Source organism: Coregonus clupeaformis, chromosome 10 (assembly GCF_020615455.1).
Source record: "Coregonus clupeaformis isolate EN_2021a chromosome 10, ASM2061545v1, whole genome shotgun sequence".
Classification (NCBI taxonomy): Eukaryota; Metazoa; Chordata; class Actinopteri; order Salmoniformes; family Salmonidae; genus Coregonus; species Coregonus clupeaformis.
In genome coordinates this window covers 56805257-56827511 of record NC_059201.1, presented here as the reverse complement: position 1 = coordinate 56827511, position 22255 = coordinate 56805257, and positions in this window count along the sequence as shown.

Genomic DNA, 22255 nt, shown 5'->3' with positions numbered 1-22255 from the left:
CTGTTAGCTATTACAGTGGGGGGGAAAAGTATTTAGTCAGCCACCAATTGTGCAAGTTCTCCCACTTAAAAAGATGAGAGAGGCCTGTCATTTTCATCATAGGTACACGTCAACTATGACAGACAAAATGAGAATTTTTTTCCCAGATAATCACATTGTAGGATTTTTAATGAATTTATTTGCAAATTATGGTGGAAAATAAGTATTTGGTCAATAACAAAAGATTCTCAATACTTTGTTATATACCCTTTATTGGCAATGACACAGGTCAAAGTTTTCTGTAAGTCTTCACAAGGTTTTCACACACTGTTGCTGGTATTTTGGCCCATTCCTCCATGCAGATCTCCTCTAGAGCAGTGATGTTTTGGGGCTGTCGCTAGGCAACACGGACTTTCAACTCCCTCCAAAGATTTTCTATGGGGTTGAGATCTGGAGACTGGCTAAGCCACTCCAGGACCTTGAAATGCTTCTTACGAAGCCACTCCTTCGTTGCCCGGGCGGTGTGTTTGGGATCATTGTCATGCTGAAAGACCCAACCACGTTTCATCTTCAATGCCCTTGCTGATGGAAGGAGGTTTTCACTCAAAATCTCATGATACATGGCCCCATTCATTCTTTCCTTTACACGGATCAGTCGTCCTGGTCCTTTTGCAGAAAAACAGCCCCAAAGCATGATGTTTCCACCCCCATGCTTCACAGTAGGTATGGTGTTCTTTGGATGCAACTCAGCATTCTTTGTCCTCCAAACACGACGAGTTGAGTTTTTACCAAAAAGTTCTATTTTGGTTTCATCTGACCATATGACATTCTCCCAATCCTCTTCTGGATCATCCAAATGCACTCTAGCAAACTTCAGACGGGCCTGGACATGTACTGGCTTAAGCAGGGGGGACACGTCTGGCACTGCAGGATTTGAGTCCCTGGCGGCGTAGTGTGTTACTGATGGTAGGCTTTGTTACTTTGGTCCCAGCTCTCTGCAGGTCATTCACTAGGTCCCCCCGTGTGGTTCTGGGATTTTTGCTCACCGTTCTTGTGATCATTTTGACCCCACGGGGTGAGATCTTGCGTGGAGCCCCAGATCGAGGGAGATTATCAGTGGTCTTGTATGTCTTCCATTTCCTAATAATTGCTCCCACAGTTGATTTCTTCAAACCAAGCTGCTTACCTATTGCAGATTCAGTCTTCCCAGCCTGGTGCAGGTCTACAATTTTGTTTCTGGTGTCCTTTGACAGCTCTTTGGTCTTGGCCATAGTGGAGTTTGGAGTGTGACTGTTTGAGGTTGTGGACAGGTGTCTTTTATACTGATAACAAGTTCAAACAGGTGCCATTAATACAGGTAACGAGTGGAGGACAGAGGAGCCTCTTAAAGAAGAAGTTACAGGTCTGTGAGAGCCAGAAATCTTGCTTGTTTGTAGGTGACCAAATACTTATTTTCCACCATAATTTGCAAATAAATTCATTAAAAATCCTACAATGTGATTTTCTGTATTTTATTTTCTCAATTTGTCTGTCATAGCTGACGTGTACCTATGATGAAAATTACAGGCCTCTCTCATCTTTATAAGTGGGAGAACTTGCACAATTGGTGGCTGACTAAATACTTTTTTTCCCCACTGTATGCTAAACAGGTGTTAACACTAAGACTAAGTAGCCAACATTAGCTTGTAGTCTCTCTGGCATGCGTCTCTCATAGGAGAGAAATGTTCTACGGTTTGTTAAACTTTGAAATCAGTGTTTTTTGTTTGGTATACATTTTAAAGTGAAAAATCTGAGTCTCAGCGTAATTCTGTTACTGTGGAATTGCCCTAGAACAACCTGCTGTGTTGACTATTGGTTGTTCCAGCCCGACAATGGATTTAGTCTTTATATGACGCTAAAACACCTGAATGAATTAAACACAACCAAACAATCAAGAGCCCTGGTGGTATGTGACCCAAAGAAGTGATATTCGAATATCAGGTGTGCTTTGTATTTGTTTATGTACTGTAGGTTCACCTGCTGACCTCTAACCATGTCGAGTGGATTCCCAATCTGAAGATGAGCAATGCTACAGCAGAATCAGTTTCTATTTCTACTACTTTGTTCTTTTCCAGACATCCCTCAGTTAGACAAAATGGTTGTGATATGCTGTGCCTTGGTCAATCTGAATGATTATGTTGTGCCATTTGAGTAGAGAGCACTGTCACCTTGTCGTCATGACAAAAGTGCCCCCTTAAACCGAATGAAGGGTGTAGCACTAACTGCTGATTAAACAGAAAACGTTTCACAGTAATTTATGTACACATGAATATATAAAATATAATATGGAACATGTAAAACAATATTGTTTATGATATTGTAAACATAATGTACTTTAATAATAGGCTAGCTATATTGTTGTATGGGTGAAATTAAAAGTATTTTGTGTGTCATCTCTGCTTTCACTTGCCCCATTGAATAAAATGTACTTCTTATAGCCTCAATATTATTTATTTATTTTACAATGTAAACACATTTAGCATAGACAATGTCATTGTTGTGGTAGTCTTAGGCAAACCATCATCATTATCACAGTGGCACAGTGACACCTCCAAGCATCACTCAGACCTTCTCAGAGAAAAGTATCTGGCATTGAACTTGGTAGTAGTAGTTGTATGTTTTAAGCTAAGGATCCCATCATCTCTTGCTTCCAGACATTTCAAGGGTTGGATTTGCATTAAACAATTTCATGTCAGCCCAAGGCATGTACAACATCTGGTCTAATGATTAGCCTCATATACATTGTCTACTGATATCATTTTAAAATTGAGAACATATAGCTCAACAATATGTAGACAATGTGTGAGTTAATCTATTCTCTTCTTAATGCAACAATGTGTGAGTTAAGCTATTCTCTGCTTCCGATTACAAGCATTTCGCTTGACCTGCGATCACCTCTGCAAATCTGTGTACGCGACCAATAAACATTGCATGCCATTATCATCAGCTGCAAAATGTGTTCACATGGCTGATATCCTGAGAGAGTGACAAACAAATACAACTATTGGAGAGCTTACAAATTAACAAAAAGGTAATGATCATTTGAGAATACAACACAGAAACACAGACAAGTTAGAGACAGATTCCCTTCCCCTCTTTATTGCAGGATTGTGATATATGTTTAATCAATGTTGACACTACATCGTCCACAACCGCAGGGCTCTCCAGAGGGTGGTGCGGTCAGCCCAACGCATCACCGGGGGCTGACCTGGTGTCACAAGAAGGCCAAGAAGATCATCAAGGACCTCAGCCACCAGAGCCCTGGCCTGTTCACCCCGCTACCATCTAGAAGGCGGAGACAGTACAGGTGCATCAAAGCTAGGACCGAGACACTGAAAAACAGTTTCTATCTCCAGACCATCAGATTGTTAAATAGTCACCACTAGCCGGCCTTCGTCCAGTACCCTGCCCTGAACTTTAGTCACTGTTACTAGCCGGCCACCATCCGGTACTCAACCCTGCACCTTAGAGACTGCTGCCCTATGTACATATTCATTGGACACTGGTCACTTTAATAATATTTACATAGTGTTTTACACCCTTCATATGTATATACTGTATTCTATTCAAGGCTCATCCTATATAACTACTGCTGTACACACCCTTTCTAATCATATACTGTCCATAATGTCTATACACACCATCATATACAGTGAGGGAAAAAAGTATTTGATCCCCTGCTGATTTTGTACGTTTGCCCACCGACAAAGAAATCATCAGTCTATAATTTGAATGGTAGGTTTATTTGAACAGTGAGAGACAGAATAACAACATAAAATCCAGAAAAACGCATGTCAAAAATGTTATAAATTGATTTGCATTTTAATGAGGGAAATAAGTATTTGACCCCCTCTCAATCAGAAAGATTGCTGGCTCCCAGGTGTCTTTTATAAAGGTAACGAGCTGAAATTAGGAGCACACTCTTAAAGGGAGTGCTCCTAATCTCAGCTTGTTACCTGTATAAAAGACACCTGTCCAAAGAAGCAATCAATCAATCAGATTCCAAACTCTCCACCATGGCGAAGACTAAAGAGCTCTCCAAGGATGTCAGAGGCAAGATTGTAGACCTACACAAAGCTGGAATAGGCTACAAGACCATGAAAATGGGTCGTGGATGGGTATTCCAGCATGACAATGACCCAAAACACACGGCCAAGGCAACAAAGGAGTGGCTCAAGAAGAAGCACATTCTGGTCCTGGAGTGGCCTAGCCAGTCTCCAGACCTTAATCCCATAGAAAATCTGTGGATGGAGCTGAAGGTTCGAGTTGCCAAACGTCAGCCTCGAAACCTTAATGACTTAGAGAAGATCTGCAAAGAGGAGTGGAACAAAATCCCTCCTGATATGTGTGCAAACCTGGTGGCCAACTACAAGAAACGTCTGACCTCTGTGATTGCCAACAAGGGTTTTGCCACCAAGTACTAAGTCATGTTTTGCAGAGGGGTCAAATACTTATTTCCCTTATTAAAATGCAAATCAATTTATAACATTTTTGACATGCGTTTTTCTGGATTTTGTTGTTGTTATTCTGTCTCTCACTGTTCAAATAAACCTACCATTAAAATTATAGACTGATGATTTCTTTGTCAGTGGGCAAACGTACAAAATCAGCAGGGGATCAAATACTTTTTTCCCTCACTGTACATATATTGTATATTTATATTCTGGACTCTGACATTGCTCGTTCTAATATTTCTATATTTCTTAATTCCTTTATACTTTTTTGGGGAGAATTGTGTGTATTGTTAGGTATTACTGCACTGTTGGAGCTAGGAACATAAGCATTTCGCTAAACTCGCGATAACATCTGCAAAATATCTGTACGCGACCAATCAAATTGGATTTGATCTGGAATAATAGTTAAGCTAACAATTAAAACAAGTTTAAACACTTCACTTCAAAGCAACACATTATTACATATAAAAAGTCTACAAGTAAGCCAACTCATATGTCCAGTGCCTTCAGAAAGTATTTACAACCCTTGAGTTTTTCTACATTTTGTTGTGCTAAAGCCTGAATGTTTAATGGTTTTGTCACTGGCCTACACACAATATCCCATAATGTCAAAGTGGAATTAAGTTTTTACAAATTAATAAAAAATGTAAAGCTGAAATGTCTTGGGTCAATAAGTATTCAACCCATTTGTTATGGCAAGCCTAAATAAGTTCAGGAGTAACAATTTGCTTAATAAGGTCGATGTCCATGCTCCCGCTGAAATCGAATTAGCATAATTTGCCTTCTCGATCCTATCTCCACCACCTTCTTCAAAACTGTTTTTAACTGTATAACTGAAGAAGTGCAAGCTATTGTTAATCACTCCCTGTTCACAGGCACTTTCCCCACTGCACTAAAAACTGCTATGGTGAAACCCCTTCTGAAGAAAAGTAATCTAGATTCTTCAGCTCTTAGCAATTTTCGGCCAATCTCCAACCTTCCATTCTTAAGCAAGATTCTGGAGAAATTGGTTTTCAAACAGCTAAATTATTTTTTAAGTACCAACTGTATTTTTGAAAAATTCTAATCTGGTTTTCGTGCCAACAACAGCACAGAGGACAGCCTTAGCTAAAGTAGTAAATTATCTTACAGCCAACACAGATGCCAAACAGCTCTCTGTCCTTGTACTCTTGGATTTAAGTGCTGCGTTCAACACTGTTGACCATGATGTCCTTCTGGACAGACTGGAGAGGTTCATTGGCCTCTCCGGTCCAGTTGTAGATTGGTTTTGGACCTATTTAACCAGTCGAGAGTTTGTCATCCTTCGTGAACATAACTCAGAGAAAATAGATATCACATGTGGCCTTCCACAAAGTTTGATTTTGGGTCCAGTGTTGTTCAGTTTATATATGTTACCCCTTGGCAGCGTTATCAGAAAGCACAACATTGATTTTCACTGCTACGCAGACAATACACAACTTTACATTTCTGTGTCACCAGAGGATTTTAGCTCCACAGATAAATTATTAGACTGCATTAGTGATTTAAATACTTGGATGGCTCACAACTACCTCCAGCTAAATCAAGACAAGACTGAGGTACTTACTATTGGAGCCAAAGCGAGAGAATCTGACCGCACAGTTTAATTAATGGACAATAAAGATAAAACGCCAGGTAAAAAACCTAGGTGTCATTTTAGATTCTGAACTCAATTTCCAATCACACATTAGGAATGTGACCAAAATATCCTTTTACCACCTGAGGAACATTGCCAAGGTGCGGCCGTTTTTATCTCGGGCTGATACAGAGAGACTCATCCATGCTTTTATTACAAGCAGGCTTGACTACTGTAATGCTCTCCTAACTGGTCTACACAAGAAAGCCATTGGTCAACTGCAAAACATACATAATGCTGCAGCATGGGTACTGACCAAGTCCAGACGGAGAGCACACATTACATCCAACCTGTAGTTGGACCAAAGTACTTAGTAAAGGGTCTGAATAACATTTCTACAAACCTGTTTTTGCTTTATCAGTATGGGGTATTGTGTGTTGATGGATCAAATCAATAAAAATTCTCATACATTTTAGAATAGGGCTGTAGCGTAACAAAATGTGGAAGAAGTCAAGGGGTCTGAATACTCTCCGAATGCACTGTATATGGAGACCTTTTAGTGCCAAAAATATGTTTCCTGATCTTTCTTATATAGGACAGACACTTCAGAACAAACTTCCTTTTGATATTTTTTGGGGGACTGTTGTTCCATGTAGTGAATCTGTTATATTCAATGCGTTTATATGGACTAATAGTATGGCCAAATACACCATTTTATCAAATCATTAAAAAAAATTATACTTCAAGGGGTCTTAAAATTCAAAGAGCAAAATTATCCTTGGTATGGCATTAAAACAATTCCATATAGCTTAGTCAATCCGCTTCCTGTGTGAGGTAGGGTCATACTCCACAGATGTTGTAGAGCATGAACGAGTCACTGCTTTGATGTTTTCAGAGAACGACAGGGTGTTGTCCAGGTTCACACCAAGGTTCTTTGCACTCTGGGAGGGCGGCACTGTGGATTTGTCAACCGTGATGGAGAGGTCTTTGAGTGCCTTCCCCGGGAGGAAGAGCAGCTCTGGCTTGAGGTTGAGGAGGTGAGTCGACATTCAAGTTGAGATATCTGACAGGCAGGCAGAGATGCGTATCGCCACCTGGGTGTCAGAAGGGGGGTGGAGAGAAAAGTAGTTGAGTGTCATCTGCATAGCAATGATGGGAGAGATCATGTGAGACTATATAACGGAGCTGAGTGAATTAGTGTATAGAGAAAAGAGGAGAGGGTTCTAGAACCATGCCCTGGGAGACACCAGTTGTGAGAGTACGTGGTGCAGACAGATCCTCTCCACGTTACCTGGTAGGATGCAATCCAAGAGTGTGCAGAGCCTGAGACACCGAGCCCTGAGAGGGTGTTGAGGAGGAGCTGATGGTTCATGGTGTCGAAGGCAGAGGATATATCTAGGATGATAAGAACTGAGAAGAGAGAGTCAGCTTTGGCAGTGCGGAGAGCCGCCATGACACAGAGAAGAGCAATCTCAGTTGAGTGACCTGTCTTGAAGCCTGACTGGTTAGGGTCAAGAAGATTGTTCTGAGAGAGATAACGAGAAGCTTGATATGACAGCACGCTCATGTGTTTTGGAAACAAAAGAAAGGGATGCAGGTCTGTAGTTTTTAATGTCAGATGAGTCGAGCGTTGGTTTCTTGAGGAGGGGAGCGACTCTGGCCATTCTGAAGTCAGAGGGATGCAGCCAGTGGTCAGGGATGAGGTTAGTGAGAAGGTCTCCAGAGATGGTCTGGAGAAGGGAGCGGGCAGATTGTCGGGCAGCCAGACCTCACTAGTCGCAGGATTTCATCTGGAGAGAGAGGGGAGAAAGAGGTCAAGGTGTAGGGTAGTTCTGTGTGAGTGAGACCAGTGGACTCAATAGGAGTGAATGCGTAGCAGATGTCGTCAACCTTCTTCTCAAAGTGGTTGACAAAGTAATCCGCAGAGGAAGGGGGTGGAGGTTTAAGGAGGGAGGAGAAGGTGGAAAATAGTTTCCTAGGGTTAGAGGCAGAAACTTGAAATTTAGAGTGGTAGAAAGTTGCTTTAGCAGTGGATACAGAGGAAGAAAAAGTAGAGAAGGGAGTGAAAGGATGATAAGTCCTCTGGAAGTTTAGTTTTCCTCCATTTTCGTTCAGTAAAGATGAAGTCAAGCGTATTGCCTGTCTTGTGTGTTGGAGGGGATTGGGAAAGGGTGAGGTGAAAAAAGGCAAGGAGGGGAAAGAGAGTTGGAAAGAAATGAATCAAAGGCAGACGTCGGGAGGTAAGTCACCAAGTATGAAGAGCGGTGCGCCATCGTCAGGAAATTAGCTTGTCAAGCTCATTGAGGAACTCTCCAAGGGCACCTGGTGGGTGATAGATGACAGTAATGTTAAGCTTGAGTGGACAAGTGACAGTGACATCATGGAATTAAAATGAGGAAATGGACAGGTGAGAGGGAGAAAAGAGAAAATCTCCACTTAGGAGAAATGAGTAGACCTGTGCCACCACTGCGACGACCAGATGCTCTCGGACTATGAGAAAGAAACATAGTCAGATGAAGAAAGAGCAGCTGGAGTAGCAGTGTTCTCAGGGCCAAAAAGTCAAGGGACTGAAGGGCAGCAAAGGCTGAGATGAACTCAGCGTTCTTGACCGCAGATCGGCAGTTCCAAAAGCCACCCGGAATTCCACATGGGTTGTGCGCACAAGGTACACCAAATTATAAGGTTTGCAGCCAAGGGGTTGAGAGTGGTGTGAAGCCTTCCTCTCTTTCCTTCCCCAAACAACTCCACAGAACAACTCGGCAGAACCGTCTTTGTTTCATCGACTGTCTTAGTTTTTCAACACAGCTGCCGTTGAGAAACCAGGGGAGACTGAAGTACTAAGACTAATTGCTAATTGCCCAGCAGAGGTGGAGAGCACACCTCCCTGTACTAATTGCTGATTGCCTAGGAGAGGTGAAATCACTCCAATACAGCCACTGATTACCAAAACAAGTCACAAATTGCCCTGCCCGTTAATCCTGGTTGATGTGTCAATAACTATCTGCAAATTATGAGCAGTCAGCAGTTCACACACCAAGTAGGCAACTGGTAAGACAGGTAACACTTAAAGTAGATGGCCCTAGCTAGAAAAAAGACAGTACTAGACCACAACAGATAAAGACAAAAAAAGATATAGTTATCACTCCTGGAGATATCAGTAGTCCTCTAGCTATAGAATGAAGCACCATCCCTTTGAGTATGGTGAAGTTATTCATTACACTTTGGATGGTGTATCAATGCACGAATTCACTACAAAGACACTGGTGTCCATCCTAACTCAGTTGCCGGAGAGGAAGGAAAACGGTCAGGGATTTCACAATGAGGCCAATGGTGATTTTAAATCAATTACAGAGTGTAATGGCTGGGATAGGAGAAAACTGAGGATGGATCAACAACATTGTAGTTACTCCACAATATTAACCTAATTCACAGAGTGAAAAGAAGGAAGCCTGAACAGAATAAAATATTCCAAAACATGTATCCTATTTGCACCAATGCACTAAAGTAATACTGGAAGTGTTATGTTTGGGGCAAATCTAATACAACACAATACTGAGTGCCACTCTCCACATTTTCAAGCATAGTGGTGGCTGCATCATGTTATGGGTATGCTTGTAATCGTTAAGGTCTGGGAAGTTTTTCAGGATAAAAAAGAAACGGAATGGAGCTAAGCACAGGCAAAATCCTAGAGGAACACCTGGTTCAGTCTGCTTTCCACCAGACACTGGGAGATGAATTCACTTTTCAGCAGGACAATAACCTAAAATACAAGGCCAAATCTACACTGGAGTTGCTTAACAAGACTACAGAGAAAGTTCCTTAGTGGCCGAGTTACAGTTTTGACTTAAATCTACTTGAAAATATATGGCAAGACCTGAAAATGTTTGTCTAGCAATGATCAACAACCAATTTGACATAGCATGAAGAATTTTGAAAATAATCTTGGGCAAATGTTGCACAATCCAGGTGTGGAAAAGTCTTAGAGACTTACCCAGAAAGAATCACAGCTGTATTTGCTGCCAAAGGTGCTTCTACAAAGTATTGACTCAGGGGTGTGAATACTTATGTAAATTACATATTTCTATATTTCATTTTCAATACATTTGCAAAAATGTCTAAGACCATTTTACATGTTTCATTATGGGGTATTGTGTGTGTAGATGGGTGAGAAAAAACATCTATTTAATCCATTTTGAATTTAGGCTGTAACACAACAGAATATGGAATAAGTCAAGGGGTATGAATACTTACTGAAGGCACTGTAAAAGGTTACACATCTTAGTAACAAGTAGGCTATTATTACTCAAGTATAATTTCAGTAGTTTTAAGTAAGCAAATATTCAACCTAGTTCAGCGCAGAAACGTGGTATTTAACTACAATGACCATAATCCCCCAGGAATATTTTACTGTTTTAAAGCACATTTCCTGCAATTCTACGTGTTTTGACATGGCTTAGGCCTATGACCCCAAAAAATAAATAAAAAATAAACAACAACAAAAACACCGGTCAGGTGTATTCAAGATGCTTTGAACATTAAATGAACACTCAAAATTGGACTACTTTGTTACTTTGAGATTTTGGGGGGTTGAAATGTGAAGTATGCTAATATTTTTTTTAACATATGTTTTCGGTGGTTTGACACTTTATTCAGACAGTAATGAAATGAGATTGGGAGACAAGCAAATGGGAGAAACAGTGGGAAGGTTGGAAGCAGGGATTGATTCCGGTTCTCAGGTGGAAAGTTGTATAAGACACGTGCCGGGGAGTGTTACCACTACATGAAGACTCTGCACAGGAAATACTAATATTAATGGTTGATGGCAGTGGGTAACCAAATCTTCGTTTGCAGTTTCCTTGTCCGTAGACTGTTTTCAAGGTAAGGACACAAACATTTTGTAATTTGGGTGAACTCTTTAAAATAGGGCTGGAAGAAAATCCTGTGTGCGATCCAGGAGGGTTGGCCGCCCCGGATCTATGTTTCCGAAGTGCTGAAAAGTTATTGTTATAACAATTAATTTCTGGAGCATTCAATAACAATTCTTATTTGTAAGACTGATTTAAAACTGTCAATGAATGGCAGTAAAAATGCATAGCCTCATATAATTAATGTTCAAAGACACAAGTAGGCATATCAGATTTCAAATGTGTGATTACACTGGAAAAATTGGGAAGAAGTGGAATAAATAAATACGTGCGGGAATAACAGTAGTGTTCTTGCTGACAAGTATACTAATTACCCTATATGTTAGCCCATTGCTAAGAATGAGAATTGTTGCACTGATCAGACTTAGGGACAGATCAAAGTTTACTGGGGGGAGGGGTGGTCCAAAATAGGGGAGGGTTGTCAAACTTATATTTTTGCTTTGGGGAGGGTTGTGTGTTTTTTTGGGTGGCACAGGGGAAGGTTGAATTTATTTGCAAATTATGGTGGAAAATAAGTATTTGGTCACCTACAAACAAGCAAGATTTCTGGGTCTCACAGACCTGTAACTTCTTCTTTAAGAGGCTCCTCTGTCCTCCACTCGTTACCTGTATTAATGGCACCTGTTTGAACTTGTTATCAGTATAAAAGACACCTGTCCACAACCTCAAAACAGTCACACTCCAAACTCCACTATGGCCAAGACCAAAGAGCTGTCAAAGGACACCAGAAACAAAATTGTAGACCTGCACCAGGCTGGGAAGACTGAATATGCAATAGGTAAGCAGCTTGGTTTGAAGAAATCAACTGTGGGAGCAATTATTAGGAAATGGAAGACATACAAGACCACTGATAATCTCCCTCGATCTGGGGCTCCACGCAAGTTCTCACCCCGTGGGGTCAAAATGATCACAAGAACGGTGAGCAAAAATCCCAGAACCACACGGGGGGACCTAGTGAATGACCTGCAGAGAGCTGGGACCAAAGTAACAAAGCCTACCATCAGTAACACACTACGCCGCCAGGGACTCAAATCCTGCAGTGCCAGACGTGTCCCCCTGTTTAAGCCAGTACATGTCCAGGCCCGTCTGAAGTTTGCTAGAGTGCATTTGGATGATCCAGAAGAGGATTGGGAGAATGTCATATGGTCAGATGAAACCAAAATATAACTTTTTGGTAAAAACTCAACTCGTCGTGTTTGGAGGACAAAGAATGCTGAGTTGCATCCAAAGAACACCATACCTACTGTGAAGCATGGGGGTGGAAACATCATGCTTTGGGGCTGTTATGCTGCAAAGGGACCAGGACGACTGATCCGTGTAAAGGAAAGAATGAATGGGGCCATGTATCGTGAGATTTTGAGTGAAAACCTCCTTCCATCAGTAAGGCCATTGAAGATGAAACGTGGCTGGGTCTTTCAGCATGACAATGATCCCAAACACACCGCCCGGGCAACGAAGGAGTGGCTTTGTAAGAAGCATTTCAATGTCCTGGAGTGGCCTAGCCAGTCTCCAGATCTCAACCCCATAGAAAATCTTTGGAGGGAGTTGAAAGTCCGTGTTGCCCAGCGACAGCCCCAAAACATCACTGCTCTAGAGGAGATCTGCATGGAGGAATGGGCCAAAATACCAGCAACAGTGTGTGAAAACCTTGTGAAGACTTACAGAAAACGTTTGACCTGTGTCATTGACAACAAAGGGTATATAACAAAGTATTGAGAAACTTTTGTTATTGACCAAATACTTATTTTTCCACCATAATTTGCAAATAAATTCATTAAAAATCCTGCAATGTGATTTTCTGGATTTTTTTTTCTCATTTTGTCCGTCATAGTTGACGTGTACCTATGATGAAAATTACAGGCCTCTCTCATCTTTTTAAGTGGGAGAACTTGCACAATTGGTGGCTGACTAAATACTTTATTTCCCCACTGTATGATATGAAGGCAGTGCGCCCTGGCGCTCCAACTGACTCAGACAGTTGAACTTGAGGTGAGGAAGACTGTTTCAGCTCTACCAGAGTTACTCCTGTAATCTAACAATAGAATGTTTAACTTTATACAAAATATTTGAATCGAAAATTAACAAATTACCCTCCTTCTGTACATCTATTTCTGTATAGCAGACGCAGTAACCATCTGACATAAAGCAATGCATGTCAGTGTCGTAGCATGCCACCGGCATATCTCCATCTTGCTGTGGTTAGGCCTAAGCTTCTCTTACTTTATGTAGGCTATATGCATTCGGAAAGTATTCAGACCACCTTCACTTTTTCAACATTTTGTTATGTTACAGCCTTATCCTAAAATTGATTAAATGAATGTTTTTCCTCATCAATCTACACACAATATCTAATAATTAAAGTGAAAACAGGTTTTCAGAAATTTTTGCAACAAAAAAACAAAACAGAAATACATTATTTACTTGGCTAAATATAGCTAGCTAGCTTTCCTCGCTTGTTGGTTAGCTACCTAGCCAACGTTAGCTCTCATCTGACTGGTATAACTTTACGTTAGCTAGCTACCTAGCTAATCAAAACCACATTCATTGGCTAGCTACTGTTACCTTTATTTGCCTGTTCGTTAGCTAGCTAGCTAGGACAACCATCTTGCAGCACTCCACCAATCAGGCCTTTATGGTAGAGTGGCCAGATGGAAGCCACTTCTCAGTAAAAGGCACATGACAGCCAGCTTGGAGTTTGCCAAAAGGCACCTAAAGACTATCAGACCATGAGAAACAAGATTATATGGTCTGATGAAACCAAGATTGAACTCTTTGGCCTGAATGCCAAGCGTCACGTCTGGAGGAAACCTGGCACCTATCCTATGGTGAAGCATGGTGGTAGCAGCATCATGCTGTGGGGATGTTTTTCAGCGGCAGGGACTGGGAGACTAGACAGGATCGAGGGAAAGATGAACGGATCAAAGTACAGAGACCCTTGATGAAAACCTGCTCCAGAGCACTCAGGACCCCAGACTAGGGCGAAGGTTCACCTTCCAACAGGACAATGACCCTAAGCACACAGCCAAGACAATGAAGGAGTGGCTTCGGGACAAGTCTCTGAATGTCCTTGAGTGGCCCAGCCAGAGCCCGGACTTGAACCCGATCTAACATCTCTGGAGAGACCTGAAAATAGCTGTGCAGCGACGTTCCACATCCAACCTGACAGAGCTTGAGAGGATCTGCCGAGAAGAATGGGAGAAACTCCCCAAATGCAGGCGTGTCAAGCTTGTAGCATCATACCCAAGAAGACTCAAGGCTGTAATCGCTGCCAAAGGTGCTTCAACAAAGTACTAAGTAAAGGGTCTAAATACATATGTAAATGTGATTTTTGTTTTTTTATTTTGAAGAAATGGTGAAAAAAAAATCTAACAACCTGTTTTTGCTTTGTCATTATTGGGGATTGATGAGGGACAAAAAAATATTAAATCCATTTTAGACTAAGGCTGTAACATAAAATGTGAAAAACGTCAAGTGGTCTGAATACTTTCCGAATGCACTGTATATATTTATATTTATTAAAATATTAATATCTTACATGCAATACCCCAATACATTTAGTGCTAAAGATCTCTGACAGCTGAACTGTGAGGTTCGCAATTATTGTTTTAGAAAAGTATCCTAGACCCCCTCCCATCCCCCCCAAAATAAATAGGCTATAAAGTTTTGCGGCGCACAATTGGCCCAGCGTCGTCCAGGATTGGCCGGTGTAGGCCGTCATTGAAAATAAGAATTTGTTCTTAACTGACTTGCCTAGTTAAATAAAGGTAAAATAAAATAAATAAATAAAAATATGCTACACATCGAAACACACACAATAGTGTTTTTGTTTTTGTTATAGGCTGTTTTTAAGAACACGTAAATGTGGCTCATTTATTGATTTATTGATGGTGCTGGCTGCGCCAGGTTGGATCTGAATGCATAAGGATGTCCATAACATTTCTCAAATGTCCGGTTAATTAAAATATTCCCCGTCATGTTGTCCGGCACCAAATGTTCCTATAGGAAACTCTGAAATGGCATATCAGTTGTCGCAATGACATCATTAACATTATTTTGAAATGGTTACTTGCATAGTGGAATCTTTTGTTAAGACATGTAGCTAGCTAACTAGCTAGCTAAACAATTAACCATAATCCCAACTCATGATGTCACTACCCTGCATGAATCTGCAGGTAGCTAACCAACCAGGTTCAATGTTAACTAGCTAACATTAGGCTATAACTAGCAAAGCAAATGGCTCTGAGATACAAATAATATTACTACACAGATCATACACGTAACATTAGCTAGCGAGCTAATGCAGTTGCCGTACCAGGTGGTGATACAGCCCAACAGGAGGGTCTTAGGGGCCAAGCCGAATTTCTTCAGCCTCCTGAGGTTGAAGAGGCACTCCTTGACAGGAGTCACGAGAATCAAAGCCACAAGAGGGTAGAACAAATTCCAAACGTTGCTTGTTAGGCTGTTGCGCCTTCTTCACCACACTGTCTGTGTGGGTGGACCATTTCAGATTGTCAGTGATGTGTACGCCAAGGAACTTTAAGCTTTTCACCTTCTCCATTGCGGCCCCGTCGATATGGATGAGGGAGTGCTCCCTCTGCTATCTCCTGAAGTCCACATTCAGCTCCTTCGTTTTGTTGATGGAAAGGTTATTTTCCTGGCACCACTCCGCCAGGGCCCTCACCTCCTCCCTGTAGGCTGTCTCGTCATTATTGGTTATCAGGCCTACCACATAACTAGCCTCTCAAAGCACTTCATGATGACAGAAGTGAGTGATTTCTTGGGTACAGGAGCAATGGTGGACATCTTGAAGCAAGTGGACAGCAGACTGGGATAGGGAGAGATTGAATATGTCCGTAAACACCCCAGCCAGCTGGTCTGCGCATAATCTGATAACACGGCTAGGGATGCTGTCTGGGCCGGCAGGTTTGCGAGGGTTAACACCCTTAAATGTCTTACTCACGTCGGCCACGGAGAACGATAGCTCACAGACCTCGGGAGCGGCCCGTTTCGGTGGCACTGTGTTATCCTCAAAGCGGGCGAAGAAGGTGTTTAGCTTGTCTGGGAGCAAGACGTCGGTGTCCACGATGTGGCTGGTTTTCCCTTTATAATCCGTGATTATCTGGAGTCTCTGCCACATACACTACCATTCAAAGGTTTGGGGTCACTTAGACATTTCCTTGTTTTAGAAAGAAAAGCAATTTTTTTGTCCAATAAAATAACATTGAATTGATCAGAAATACAGTGTAGACATTGTTAATGTTGTAAATGGCTATTGTAGCTAGAAACTGCTGATTTTTAATGGAATATCTACATAGGCGTACAGAGGCCCATTATCAGCAACCATCAGTCCTGTGTTCCAATGGCACGTTGTGTTTGCTAATCCAAGTTTATCATTTTAAAAGTTTAATTGATCATTAGAAAACCCTTTTGCAATTATGTTAGCACAGCTGAAAACTGTTGTGCTGATTAAAGAAGCAATACAACTGGCCTTCTTGAGACTAGTTGAGTATCTGGAGCATCAGCAATTGTGGGTTCGATTACAGGCTCAAAATGGCCAGAAACAAATAACTTTCTTCTGAAACTCATCAGTCTATTTTTGTTCTGAGAAATGAAGGCTATTCCATGCGAGAAATTGCCAAGAAACTGAAGATCTCGTACAATGCTGTGTACTACTCCCTTCACAGAACAGCGCAAACTGGCTCTCACCAGAATAGAAAGAGGAGTGGGAGGCCCCTGTGCACAACTGAGCAAGAGGACAAATACATTAGTGTGTCTAGTTTGAGAAACAGATGCCTCACAGGTCCTCAACTGGCAGCTTCATTAAATAGTACCCGCAAAACACCAGTCTCAACATCAACAGTAAAGAGGTGACTCCGGGAAGCTGACCTTTTAAGCCATATCTCAGACTGGCCAATAAAAAGAAAAGATTAAGATGGGCAAAAGAACACAGACAATGGACAGAGGAAGATTGGAAAAAAGTGTTATGGACAGACTAATCGATGTTTGAGGTGTTCGGATCACAAAGAATAACATTTGTGAGATGCAGACCAAATGAAAATATGCTCTGGAGGACTGCTTGATGCCATCTTTCAAGCATGTTGGAGGCAATGTGATGGTCTGGTGGTGCTTTGGTGGTGTTAAATTGGGAGATTTGTACAGGGTAAAAGGGATTTTGAAGAAGGAAGGCTATAACACCATTTTGCAACGCCATGCCATACCCTGTGGACGGCGCTTGATTGGAGCCAATTTCCTCCTACAACAGGACAATGACCCAAAGCACAGCTCCAAACGATGCAATAACTATTTAGGGAAGAAGCAGTCAGCTGGTATTCTGTCTATAATAGAGTGGCCAGCACAGTCACCGGATCTCAACCCTATTGAGCTGTTGTGGGAGCAGCTTGACCGTATGTTACGTAAAAAGTGCCCATCAAGCCAATCCAACTTGTGGGAGGTGCTTCAGGAAGCATGGGGTGAAATCTCATCAGATTACCTCAACAAATTGACAACTAGAATGCCAAAGGTCTGCAAGGCTGTAAATGCTGCAAATGGAGGACTCTTTGACGAAAGCCAAGTTTGAAGGACACAATTATTATTTCTATTCAAAATCATGATTTCTAACCTTGTCAATGACTACATTTCCTATGCATTTTGCTATATTTCCTATTCAAACTCATTTAATTTATGTTTTCATGGAAAACAAGGACATTTCTAAGTGACCCCAAACTTTTGAACGGTAGTGTACGTCTCGTGTCTGAGCCATTGAATTGTGACTCCACTTTGTCTCTGTACAGACGTTTTGCCTGTTTGATTGCCTATTCCAGTCACCTTGCCGTGGTTAAATGCGGTGGTTCGCGCTTTCAGCTTTGTGCGAATGCTGCCATCTCTCCACGGTTTTTGGTTAGGATAGGTTTTAAAAGTCACAGTAGGAACAACATCCCCTATACACTTCCCAATGAATTTAGTCACCGTGTCAGTGTATACGTTAATGTTTTTCTCAGAGGCACCCGGAACATGTCCCTATCCGCATGATCAAAACAGTCTTGAAGCATGGATTCCGATTGGTCAGACCAGCATTGAATAGACCTTAGCGCGGGTACTTCCTGTTTGAGTTTCTGCCTATAGGAAGGGAGGAGCAAAATGGAGTCGCAATCTTATTTGCCGAAGGGAGGTCGGGGGCCTTGTAGCCAGGGAGAGTAACAATGGTCGAGAGTTTTTGAAGCGTGAGTACTGCAGGCGATGTGTTGATAGAACTTCGGTTCCTCAAATTTGCTTTATTAAAGTCCCCAGCTATTATAAATGCGGCCTCAGGATATGCAGTTTCCAGTTTAGACAAGGTCCAGTGTAGTTCCTTGAGAGCTGTTGTGGTATCGGCTTGAGGGGGAATATACACAGCTGTGACGATAACCTGAGGAAATTCTCTAGGGAGTTAATGAGGTCGGCATTTGATAGTGAGGTATTCTAGGTCAGGTGAACAAAAGGAGTTCCTGTACATTACCACAATCACACCATGAGTAGTTAATCATGAAACATACACCTATGCCTTTCTACTTCCGGGAGAGTTCTTTATTCCTATCCGCACAATGTATTGAAAACCCAGCTGGCTGTATGGATGGGGACAGTACAGTCGTGGTTTTGAGAATGACACAAATACTAATTTTCACAAAGTCTGCTGCCTCAGTTTTGATGACGGCAATTTGCATATACTCCAGAATGTCATGAAGAGTGATCAGATGAATTGCAATTAATTGCAAAGTCCCTATTTGCCATTAAAATGAACTTAATCCCAAAAAAACATTTCCACTGCATTTCAGCCCTGCCACAAAAGGACCAGCTGTCATCATGTCAGTGATTCTCTCGTTAACACAGGTGAGAGTGTTGACGAGGACAAGGCTGGAGATCACTCTGTCATGCTGATTGCGTTAGAATAACAGACTGGAAGCTTTAAAAGGAGGGTGGTGCTTGAAATCATTGTTCTTCCTCTGTTAACCATGGTTACCTGCAAGGAAACACGTGCCGTCATCATTGCTTTGCACAAAAAGGGCTTCACAGGCAAGGATATTGCTGCTAGTAAGATTGCACCTAAATCAACCATTTTTCGGATCATCAAGAACTTCAAGGAAAGCGGTTCTTCAATTGTTGTGAAGAAGGCTTCAGGGCGCCCAAGAAAGTCCAGAAAGCGCCAGGACCGTCTCCTAAAGTTGATTCAGCTGTGGGATCGGGGCACCACCAGTGCAGAGCTTGCTCAGGAATGGCAGCAGGCAGGTGTGAGTGCATCTGCATGCACAGTGAGGCGAAGACTTTTGGAGGATTCCCTGGTGTCAAGAAGGGCAGCAAAGAAGCCACTTCTCTCCAGGAAAAACATCAGGGACAGACTGATATTCTGCAAAAGGTACAGGGATTGGACTGCTGAGGACTGGGGTAAAGTCATTTTCTCTGATAAATCCCCTTTCCGATTGTTTGGGGCATCCGGAAAACACCTTGTCCGGAGAATACAAGGTTAGCGCTACCATCAGTCCTGTGTCATGCCAACAGTAAAGCATCCTGAGACCATTCATGTGTGGGGTTGCTTCTCAGCCAAGGGAGTGGGCTCACTCACAATTTTGCCTAAGAACACACCCATGAATAAAGAATGGTACCAACACATCCTCAGAGAGCAACTTCTCCCAACCATCCAAGAACAGTTTGGTGACGACCAATACCTTTTCCAGTATGATGGAGCACCTTGCCATAAGGCAAAAGTGATAACTAAGTGGCTCGGGGACAAAACATTGACATTTTGGGTCCATGGCCAGGAAACTGAAGTGGCACTAAATACAGAGCAAGGTTATTATAGTAAACTAAAACACACTAAAACAAATCATGAGAAAAACTATTTAGTAAACTTAAATAAAATAATTAACAAACCCGTTTGAAGAACTAAAACTATACTGAAACTATTAGCTTTGACTCCAAAACAAACTCAAACAAAAATCATAATGATTTATGTTCATTTTTCATTTTTGGGGGGGCAGAAATTGAATGGGGTTTTCAAAAATAATAATTCTGATGGCGTTTTCAAGCTTCTGAATATGTCAGGTCACACTGAGATTGACTTTATCATTTAAAAGGTAGACTCAGCAAGATGACATTGCCATGAACAGCACCGCAGATACAGTGGGGAAAAAAAGTATTTAGTCAGCCACCAATTGTGCAAGTTCTCCCACTTAAAAAGATGAGAGAGGCCTGTAATTTTCATCATAGGTACACGTCAACTATGACAGACAAAATTAGAAAAAAAAAATCCAGAAAATCACATTGTAGGATTTTTAATGAATTTATTGGCATATGATGGTGGAAAATAAGTATTTGGTCAATAACAAAAGTTTCTCAATACTTTGTTATATACCCTTTGTTGGCAATGACACAGGTCAAACGTTTTCTGTAAGTCTTCACAAGGTTTTCACACACTGTTGCTGGTATTTTGGCCCATTCCTCCATGCAGATCTCCTCTAGAGCAGTGATGTTTTGGGGCTGTCGCTGGGCAACACAGACTTTCAACTCCCTCCAAAGATTTTCTATGGGGTTGAGGTCTGGAGACTGGCTAGGCCACTCCAGGACCTTGAAATGCTTCTTACGAAGCCACTCCTTCGTTGCCCGGGCGGTGTGTTTGGGATCATTGTCATGCTGAAAGACCCAGCCACGTTTCATCTTCAATGCCCTTGCTGATGGAAGGAGGGTTTCACTCAAAATCTCACGATACATGGCCCCATTCATTCTTTCCTTTACACGGATCAGTCGTCCTGGTCCCTTTGCAGAAAAAACAGCCCCAAAGCATGATGTTTCCAACCCCATGCTTCACAGTAGGTATGGTGTTCTTTGGATGCAACTCAGCATTCTTTGTCCTCCAAACATGACGAGTTGAGTTTTTACCAAAAAGTTATATTTTGGTTTCATCTGACCATATGACATTCTCCCAATCCTCTTCTGGATCATCCAAATGCACTTCAGACGGGCCTGGACATGTACTGGCTTAAGCAGGGGGGACACGTCTCGCACTGCAGGATTTGAGTCCCTGGCGGCGTAGTGTGTTACTGATGGTTGGCTTTGTTACTTTGGTCCCAGCTCTCAGCAGGTCATTCACTAGGTCCCCCCGTGTGGTTCTGGGATTTTTGCTCACCGTTCTTGTGATCATTTTGACCCCACGGGGTGAGATCTTGCGTGGAGCCCCAGATCGAGGGAGATTATCAGTGGTCTTGTATGTCTTCCATTTCCTAATAATTGCTCCCACAGTTGATTTCTTCAAACCAAGCTGCTTACCTGTTGCAGATTCAGTCTTCCCAGCCTGGTGCAGGTCTACAATTTTGTTTTTGGTGTCCTTTGACAGCTCTTTGGTCTTGGCCATTGTGAAGTTTGGAGTGTGACTGTTTGAGGTTGTGGACAGGTGTCTTTTATACTGATAACAAGTTCAAACATGTGCCATTAATACAGGTAACGAGTGGAGGACAGAGGAGCTTCTTAAAGAAGAAGTTACAGGTCTGTGAGAGCCAGAAATCTTGCTTGTTTGTAGGTGACCAAATACTTATTTTCCACCATAATTTGCAAATAAATTCATTAAAAATCCTACAATGGGATTTTCTGGATTTTTTTTTCTCAATTTGTCTGTCATAGTTGACGTGTACCTATGATGAAAATTACAGGCCTCTCTCATCTTTTTAAGTGGGAGAACTTGCACAATTGGTGGCTGACTAAATACTTTTTTGCCCCACTGTATTGGATGCATTTCAGTGGTATGGCTGAAGCCACCTATTGTAGACGAAGGTTGACGAGTGAAGTCGGGGGAGGTGCATCTGCGACAGCCAAAAGTCAGACACTAATGTGGTTTTCCAACATCAAGGCTCAACTCAACATGCCATTGTTTATAAAAATGTTTTCTTTATAATGTCAAAATGAACATGTATCGAACCCCCATATCACACACTTACAAACTATACAATTATCATTATATAATGTGTGTACACATTGTAGAATCAATTAGTGAGAGCCTCAAATATGACTACAGTGGGGTCCAAAATTATTGGCAACTTTGATAAAGATTAGCAAAATAAATAATAAAAAAACGTAGCTATATTTTATGCAAAAAAATAAATAGGGAAATTATACTATTTTATATCCTTCCAGATCCTTGATATCCTTCGTCTGTGCTTATGGACTGCCCTCTTCAATTGACATGACAATAGAGCTCTTTGGCCACACACACCAGTGGTGGGTTTGGCATCAAAATGAGA